The sequence below is a fragment of the Arachis stenosperma genome, chromosome 1 (genome assembly GCF_014773155.1).
Source record: "Arachis stenosperma cultivar V10309 chromosome 1, arast.V10309.gnm1.PFL2, whole genome shotgun sequence".
Lineage (NCBI taxonomy): Eukaryota > Viridiplantae > Streptophyta > Magnoliopsida > Fabales > Fabaceae > Arachis > Arachis stenosperma.
Window position 1 is genome coordinate 56,302,193 of NC_080377.1, and position 9,540 is coordinate 56,311,732.

Genomic DNA, 9,540 nt, shown 5'->3' on the forward strand with positions numbered 1-9,540 from the left:
TCCATGGTGACAGAGGGATATCCTTGAGCCTTAAACACAAAGGATTCTTCATTCACTTGAATGATCAGTTCACCTCCATCAACATCAATCACAGCCTTAGCTGTGGCTAGGAAGGGTCTGCCAAGGATGATGGTTTCATCCATGCACTTCCCAGTCTCTAGGACTATGAAATCAGTAGGGATGTAATGGTCTTCAATCTTCACCAAAACATTCTCTACAAGTCCATGAGCTTGTTTTCTTGAATTGTCTGCCATCTCTAATGAGATTCTTGCAGCTTGCACCTCAAAGATCCCTAGCTTCTCCATTACAGAGAGAGGCATGAGGTTTGCACTTGACCCTAAGTCACACAGAGCCTTCTTGAAGGTCATGGTGCCTATGGTACAAGGTATTGAAAACTTCCCAGGATCTTGTCTCTTTTGAGGTAATTTCTGCCTAGACAAGTCATCCAGTTCTTTGGTGAGCAAAGGAGGTTCATTCTCCCAAGTCTCATTTCCAAATAACTTGTCATTTAGCTTCATGATTGCTCCAAGGTATTTAGCAACTTGCTCTTCAGTGACATACTCATCCTCTTCAGAGGAAGAATACTCATCAGAGCTCATGAATGACAGAAGTAAATCCAATGGAATCTCTATGGTCTCATTTTGAGCCTCAGATTCCCATGGTTCCTCATTTGGGAACTTAGTGGAGGTCAGTGCACGCCCACTAAGGTCCTCCTCAGTGGCGTTCACTTCCTCTCCTTCCTCTCCAAATTCGGCCATGTTGATGGCCTTGCACTCTCTATTTGGATTTTCTTCTGTGTTGCTTGGAAGAGTACTTGGAGGGAGTTCAGTAACTTTCTTGCTCAGCTGTCCCACTTGTGCCTCCAAATTTCTAATGGAGGACCTTGTTTCAGTCATGAAACTTTGAGTGGTTTTGATTAGATCAGAGACCATGGTTGCTAAGTCAGAGGGGTTCTGCTTAGAATTCTCTGTCTGTTGCTGAGAAGATGATGGAAAAGGCTTGCCATTGCTAAACCTGTTTCTTCCACCATTATTGTTGTTGAAACCTTGTTGAGGTCTCTCTTGATTCTTCCATGAGAAATTTGGGTGATTTCTCCATGAAGAATTATAGGTGTTTCCATAGGGTTCTCCTAGGTAATTCACCTCTTCCATTGAAGGGTTCTCAGGATCATAAGCTTCTTCTTCAGATGAAGCATCCTTAGTACTGCTTGGTGCATTTTGCATTCCAGACAGACTTTGAGAAATCAAATTGACTTGTTGAGTCAATATCTTGTTCTGAGCCAGAATGGCATTCAGAGTATCAATCTCAAGAACTCTTTTCTTCTGATTAGTCCCATTGTTCACAGGATTCCTTTCAGAAGTGTACATGAATTGGTTATTTGTAACCATTTCAATTAGCTCTTGAGCTTCTGTAGGCGTCTTCTTCAGATGAAGAGATCCTCCAGCAGAGCTATCCAAAGACATCTTGGATAGTTCAGAGAGACCATCATAGAAAATACCTATGATGCTCCATTCAGAAAGCATGTCAGAAGGACATTTTCTGATCAGTTGTTTGTATCTTTCCCAAGCTTCATAGAGGGATTCTCCATCCTTCTGTCTGAAGGTTTGGACTTCCACTCTAAGCTTACTCAATTTTTGAGGTGGAAAGAACTTTGCCAAGAAGGCATTGACTAGCTTTTCCCATGAGTCCAGGCTTTCTTTAGGTTGTGAGTCCAACCATATCCTAGCTCTGTCTCTTACAGCAAAAGGGAATAGCATAAGTCTGTAGACCTCAGGGTCAACCCCATTAGTCTTGACAGTGTCACAGATTTGCAAGAATTCAGCTAAGAACTGATGAGGATCTTCCAATGGAAGTCCATGGAACTTGCAATTCTGTTGCATTAGAGAAACTAATTGAGGCTTAAGCTCAAAGTTGTTTGCTCCAATGGCAGGGATAGAGATGCTTCTCCCATAGAAGTCGGGAGTAGGTGCAGTAAAGTCACCTAGCACCTTCCTTGCATTGTTGTTGATTTCGGCTGCCATGGGTTCTTCTTCTTTGAAGATTTCTGTTAGGTCCTCTACAGAGAGTTGTGCCTTAGCTTCTCTTAGCTTTCGCTTCAAGGTCCTTTCAGGTTCAGGGTCAGCTTCAACAAGAATGCCTTTGTCTTTGCTCCTGCTCATATGAAAGAGAAGAGAACAAGAAAATATGGAATCCTCTATGTCACAGTATAGAGATTCCTTGAGGTGTCAGAAGAACAGAAAAATAGAAGGAAGAAGGAGAGAATTCGAACTTAATCAGATAGAGTTCGAATTGTGCATTGAGGAGGAGTGGTACTCCATAAATAGAAGGATGTGAGAAGAGGGGAAGAGCTTTTTCGAAAATTAGTTAAAAAGATTTTAAAAACATTTTGAAAAACTTTTAATTTGATTTTCGAAAATCAAGAGTGAAAAAGAGATCAAGTAATTTTTGAAAAAGATTTTGAAATTAGAAATTAAAAAGATATGATTAAAAACTGTTTTGAAAAAGATGTGATTAAAAAAAAAAGATATGATAAAAAAAATTATGGGTTTAAAAAGATATGATTGAAAAGATATGATTTAAAAAAAACAAACAAATTAAAAAGATTTGATTTTAAAAATTAATGACTTGCCTAACAAGAAAAGATATGATTCAAACATTAAACCTTTCTCAACAGAAAAGGCAACATACTTGAAATGTTCAATCAAATCATTAATTGTTAGCAAGTATCTTTGAAAAAGGAAAGAAATTGATTTTGAAAACATTTGATTGAAAAGATATGATTTGAAAAAGATTTGATTTTGAAAAACTTTGAAAACTTGAAAAAAAAAATTGATTTGAAAACAAAATCTTCCCTCTTGTGCCATCCTGGTATCCATTCTGGCGTTTAACGCCCAAAATGCTACCTTTTTGGGCGTTAAACGCCCAACCAGGTACCCTGGCTGGCGTTTAAACGCCAGTCTGTCCTTCTTCACTGGGCGTTTTGAACGCCCAGCTTTTTCTGTGTAATTCCTCTGCAGTATGTTATGAGTCTTTAATTCTCCGTATTATTGACTTGAAAAGACACAAATGAAAAATATTTTTGGATTTTTAATGATAAGGAATAATCAAGATGCAACTAAAATCAAATAACAATGCATGCAAGACACCAAACTTAAAATTAGACACTAGACTCAGACAAGAAACATAAAATATTTTTTGGTTTTTATGATTTTGAAATTTTTTTTTGTGCTTTTTTCGAAAATTATATGAAAATGGAAAATAAAGGTTTCAGAATTCTTAATCTGGATTCCAGGAATCATTGCAATGTTAGTCTAAGACTCCGGTCCAGGAATTAGACATGGCTTCACAGCCAGCCAAGCTTTCAAAGAAAGCTTCGGTCCAAAACACTAGACATGGCCAATGGCCAGCCAAGCCTTAGCAGATCATTGCTCCAATAGCAAGATTGATAGAAATCAACAAACTATTGTGATGATTAGTTGAAACCTCGGTCCAATAAGATTAGACATGGCTTCTCAGCCAGCCAGATTTCAACAGATCATCATGAAACACTAGAATTCATTCTCAATAACTCTGAAGAAAAATACCTAATCTAAGCAACAAGATGAACCGTCAGTTGTCCATACACAAAACAATCCCCGACAATGGCGCCAAAAACTTGGTGCACGAAATCGTGATCACTACAACTTCGCACAACTAACCAGCAAGTGCACTGGGTCGTCCAAGTAATAAACCTTACGCGAGTATGGGTCGATCCCACGGAGATTGTTGGTATGAAGCAAGCTATGGTCACCTTGTAAATCTTAGTCAGGCAGACTCAAATGGGTATAGATGATGAATAAAACATAAAGATAAAGATAGAGATACTTATGTATATCATTGGTGAGAGCTTCAGATAAGCGTATGAAGATGCCTTCCCTTCCGTCTCTCTGCTTTCCTACTGTCTTCATCCAATCCTTCTTACTCCTTTCCATGGCAAGCTTATGCAAGGGTTTCACCGTTGTCAGTGGCTACCTCCCATCCTCTCAGTGAAAACGTTCCTATGCTCTGTCACAGCATGGCTAATCATCTGTCGGTTCTCGGTCAGGCCGGAATAGAATCCAGTGATTCTTTTGCGTCTGTCACTAACGCCCCGCCTGCTAGGAGTTTGAAGCACGTCACAGTCATTCAATCATTGAATCCTACTCAGAATACCACAGACAAGGTTAGACCTTCCGGATTCTCTTGAATGCCGCCATCAGTTCTTGCCTATACCACGAAGATTCTGATCTCACGGAATGGTTGGCTCGGTTGTCAGGCGAGCACTCGGTTGTCAGGCGATCAACCATGCACCGTGTATCAGGAATCAAAGAGATATTCACTAGAGCCTTGTTGCTTGTAGAACAGAAGTGGTTGTCAGTCACTTTGTTCATAAGTGAGAATGATGATGAGTGTCACGGATCATCACATTCATCAAGTTGAAGAACAAGTGATATCTTGGACAAAGATCAAGCGGAATTGAATAGAAGAACAATAGTAATTGCATTAATACTCGAGGTACAGCAGAGCTCCACACCTTAATCTATGGTGTGTAGAAACTCCACCGTTGAAAATACATAAGAACAAGGTCTAGGCATGGCCGAATGGCCAGCCTCCCAAAGAGGGTTCAATCATAAAAACATGATCAAAAGATCCTCAGATTGAAAGATGAAAATACAATAGTAAAAGGTCCTACTTATAGGGAACTAGTAGCCTAAGGATTACAAAGATGAGTAAATGACATAAAAATCCACTTCCGGGCCCACTTGGTGTGTGCTTGGGCTGAGCAATGAAGCATTTTTCGTGTAGAGACTCTTCTTGGAGTTAAACGCCAGCTTTGGTGCCAGTTTGGGCGTTTAACTCCCATTTTGGTGCCAGTTCCGGCGTTTAACGCTGGAAATTCTGTAGGTGACTTTGAACGCCGGTTTGGGCCATCAAATCTTGGGCAAAGTATGGACTATCATATATTGCTGGAAAGCCCAGGATGTCTACTTTCCAACGCCGTTAAGAGAGCGCCAATTGGGCTTCTGTAGCTCCAGAAAATCCACTTCGAGTGCAGGGAGGTCAGAATCCAACAGCATCTGCAGTCCTTTTCAGTCTCTGAATCAGATTTTTGCTCAGGTCCCTCAATTTCAGCCAGAAAATACCTGAAATCATAGAAAAACACACAAACTCATAGTAAAGTCCAGAAAAGTAAATTTTAACTAAAAACTAATAAAAATATACTAAGAACTCAACTAAAACTACTAAAAACATACTAAAAACAATGCCAAAAAGCGTACAAGTTATCCGCTCATCAAAGCCCCGGACGTTGGCTTTTCAACGCAACTGGAACCGCGTCGTTTGGACCTTTGTAGCTAAAATTATAGCCGTTTGAGTGCGAGAGGGTCAGGCTAACAGCTTTGCAGTTCCTTCAACTTCTTGTATTCCTTCCACTTTTGCATGCTTCCTTTCCATCCTCTAAGCCATTCCTGCCCTGTAATCCCTGAAATCACTTAACACACATATCAAGACATCTAATAGTAATAAGGGAGGATTAATAATTAGCAATTTGAAGCTCAAAGAAGCATGTTTTCAATCATAGCACAAAATCAGGAAGGAAAATGTAAAACATGCAAATCATATGAATAAGTGGGTGAAAAGCTTGATAAAACCCACTCAATTGAGCATAAGATAAACCATAGAATAGTGGTTTATCAACCTCCCCACACTTAAACAATAGCATGTCCTCATGCTAAGCTCAAGAGAAACTATAAAGAGATGAAGAGGAATGATAGAATGTATGAGATGTAACCTATGAATGCAACTAAATGCAAAAATGTTTCTACCTACTTGGTGAAAAAGTAAATAAATCTTTCAAGAATAAATATGAACTGGATTTCACTAATTCAAATCACAAAATACAATACAAATAACTTGCAAGAAGAAGATAGCTCATAAAAGCAGGGAACATAGAATTAAGCGCTGAACCCTTACTTGGTAGTGTATATCACTCTAACTCTCAAGTGTCTAGGGTTAATTCTCTCAATTCTCTACTAATCTTGCTTTCTCTAGCTTGCTCTTCATCTAACAATCAACAAAAATTTAATGCACCAATACACAAATCAAGAGGTCTTTTAAGGGTTATAATGGGGTTAGGGTCAAGGTAGGATTGTATTTGGCCAAGTGGACTAAAATTTGAATCCTTAATTAACATAAACTTCCCACCTAACTTAAGACAATCCATTTAATTAAAATGCAAAATCTAACTTCCCATTAACTGTGCTTTCCACATGTTCATGCATCCTAACATTGAGTTTAGTACATATGCATTAATACAAACACTTACTTTGGGGCATTTTGTCCCCTTTTATTAATTGCTCTTTTCTTTTTCTCAATGCATATGATTAAAGTATTGAATGCAATAATATGTGCTCAACTATTATTTTGCACATTTTCACTAAAATATACAACACCCAATTATTCAAACCAAATAATTTCAAATCTAACATCCCCACACTTAAATCATGAGAACTTTTACTAGTCTAAGCTAACCAAGGATTCAAATTAAGGACATTATTGTTTTCCGCTTAGAGTTAGTAATGAGCTAAAGTAAAGAACAAACGGGTATATTAGGCTCAAATTGGTTTGCAAAGGATAATGAAAGGGTAAGGCCATATGGGTATGTAAGCTTAGTGAAACAAGGCCTCAATCATATAAGTGCATGCATACATCAAATGATGGAAATATAGAATTAAGCAAGACAAAGATTACAATTTTAGAGAAAAAAAACACACATCAAAAATAAAATATTGGTTGATAGAATGCAACCAATCAAATAGGCTCAAAATCTCACTGGTTTTGTGTGTTCGAGCTCTAAGCTATGTTCCAAAATAATATTTCTTCAAATAAGTTTTTCAAAAAGTTTTATTAAAATTAGTGAAATACTATAAAAATTTCTTGAAAAAGAAAATATTACTTTAACCAAGTGGTGAAATATGCACAAAAAAATAAACATGCAATCAAACATGCAAATGCAACAATGAAAAACAAAAATTGGTGTTGAGAAGGGACTAACTAACCCGTGGAGATCGGTATCGACCTCCCCACACTTAAAGATTACACCGTCCTCGGTGCATACTGAGATGTGCAGGTGGATGGGGGTTGTAGTTCCTCAGCTAGTGCTCTTTTGTGTTTCTTTCCTTGCCGGTGGTTTGGGAGTAGCTTTCTCTCTTTACCCTTCTTGTTGGCCATCCTGAAAGGGGAAAAAGGAAAGTAACAAGTAAAGCTAGGGGATCCAGGAAGGAAGAGAGCGGGAAAGGTGGTAATCAATGCACAGTAAAGAAGAATGATGTTAACACATGGTCATGACTACATGTGAAAAGTCATCAATGGAAATATAGTAAGTGCATGTGATGACAGTTAAATGCAAGATGTTTATTGGCATGCTGGCAAAGGCATGAGTAGCATAGATCAAGCATTCAATGTCCAAGTTAGATTACCAAGTCTTTCAAACTAACAATCCTGTTTGTAATAACAATTATATTTAATTAATAAAATATAAAAAAGGGCTTTGTGAAAAGCAAGCATTTATAGTAATAGATTAAAAGAAATCTTAAAAATAGTGCACAATGCCATACGGGCATTTTCACAAACACATAGCATGCATGGTAAATAAGCTATTTGAAAGTATTAAATTGAACATGCAAGCAACCCTTTAAAAAGTAATATATAATTGTCAAATAATCCACAAAAATATAGAAAAAACAATGACCCAAATAAAATTCCAACACCAATGAAAATAATGCAATGAATGAAAGTATGCAATTAAGTAAAAGAAAATGAAAGATAAGAGAAATCAGAAGGGATAGAAGGGAAGAAGAAGTAAGTTAGAAAGGAGGGAGGAAAAATTAGGATTGAGGAAGAAAAGATAAAATATTTTGGCATATTAGGTTAAGGTGTGCGACGCTGGCGACGCGGACGCGTGGGTGACGCGGCCGCGTGGTGCGCAATAAGGTCAGGCAACGCGGACGCGTGGGTCACGCAATCGCGTCACTTGATTTGTGCTAGTGGCACGAGTGCAGCCTCGCATTCGCACAACTCTCTGTTTGAATTGCATTTTGCCAAAAATCTGGGTGACGCGGTCGCGTGGGTGACGCGGTCGCGTGGGTGACGCGATCGCGTGGATGGCAATTTTTGAAAGATGACGCGGCCGCGTGGGGCACGCGTTCGCGTGGGAGGGCTTGGGCTTCTAGCACGAGTCCAGCCCAATTCCAGCACAACTTTCGGCCATGTACCTTTTTGACGTCGATTTTCATGGCATGCGGCCGCGTGGGTGACGTGGTCGCGTGGGATGCCAAAGTTCCACATGACGCGGTCGCGTAAGCGACGCGGTCGCGTGGGGTTAAATTATGCTAATGGCGTGCCTCTAGCCACGCTTTCGCGTGACTCTCTGTTCGATTATTTTTTCCCCCAACGCACTAGTGACGCGGACGCGTCAGCGATGCTGCCGCGTCATGTGCGATTTATTTATTTATTATTTATTTATTATTTTTTTATTTTATTTTTTTATTTTTGATTATGCAGTATGCAGAGTGCAATGCTTAATATGAATGCTATGCATGATTCCAGGTTCAGTAAAAATTCAAAAACAAACAAAACATACTAGAATTAAAACTGAAAAGGGACGATCATACCGTGGTGGGTTGTCTCCCACCTAGCACTTTTAGTTAAAGTCCTTAAGTTGGACAATTGAGAAGCTTCCTGTTATGGTGGCTTGTGCTAGAACTCATCCAAAAATCCCCACCAATGTTTGGAGTTCCAGTAGCCTCCAGGGTCCCAAACTAGGCGCAGAAAGCCTTCAAGTAAGTTAAAGCACGTGACAAGGCCCCAAGAGTGTTGATTTCTAGATTGAATTCCGGGGTCCCAAATCTTGCTTTTGCACCCGTCTTCTTGTTGAGCAATATTGTTCCAGCCGGGTGGTAAACAGTCTGAATTCTCACTGAAGCAGCCAGACAACTTCCTAGACCCATTCAGTTGAGCTCTACACCAACCTTTGCGTTTAAATGTGGAGCACACAACCATGTTGAACCTTGCAGGATAAATCTTATCACTAACCATCTTCTTCTTACTCTTAATGCCACAGAGAGCTCTAAGTTGACCATCCATCTCCAGTAGCCCATATTCAAGTGGAATTAGAAAGCTAAGGGATACGAATTTTACCCACTTCAATGTTGTGAAGGATGATGGCAACTTAGGGGGAGGTGTTTCTAATGAATGTGCAAGCTCCACTCCCTTGTGCTCTTCTTTGACAACTACCACCTCTTTGCAAGCTTCTTTAATATCAACCTCTTCCTCTTGGTAGCTTTCTTCTGATTCAATTTCCTCTTCATTGTTCACCAAGGGCATGGAAGGTTGTGCTTTTTCTTCTTGAATCTCCATCTTTTGATCAACCTCTTCCAAGTCTTCAACTATAACATGCCTTGGGGGTTGTACACCCTCCTCAACAACAAATTCAAACTCCTTAGAAGAGGGTTCTGTGACTTG

At 39.4% G+C, this 9,540-nt stretch overlaps 1 non-coding gene across 1 annotated transcript; it reads left to right on the forward strand.

Annotated features, from left to right (window-relative positions):
* The first annotated feature begins 1,517 nt into the window (after positions 1-1,517).
* LOC130950485 (small nucleolar RNA R71) lies at positions 1,518-1,625 on the forward strand. The gene has a single exon (XR_009073608.1). It is a non-coding gene; the product is annotated as a small nucleolar RNA R71 (small nucleolar RNA).
* The last annotated feature ends 7,915 nt before the right edge of the window (positions 1,626-9,540 follow it).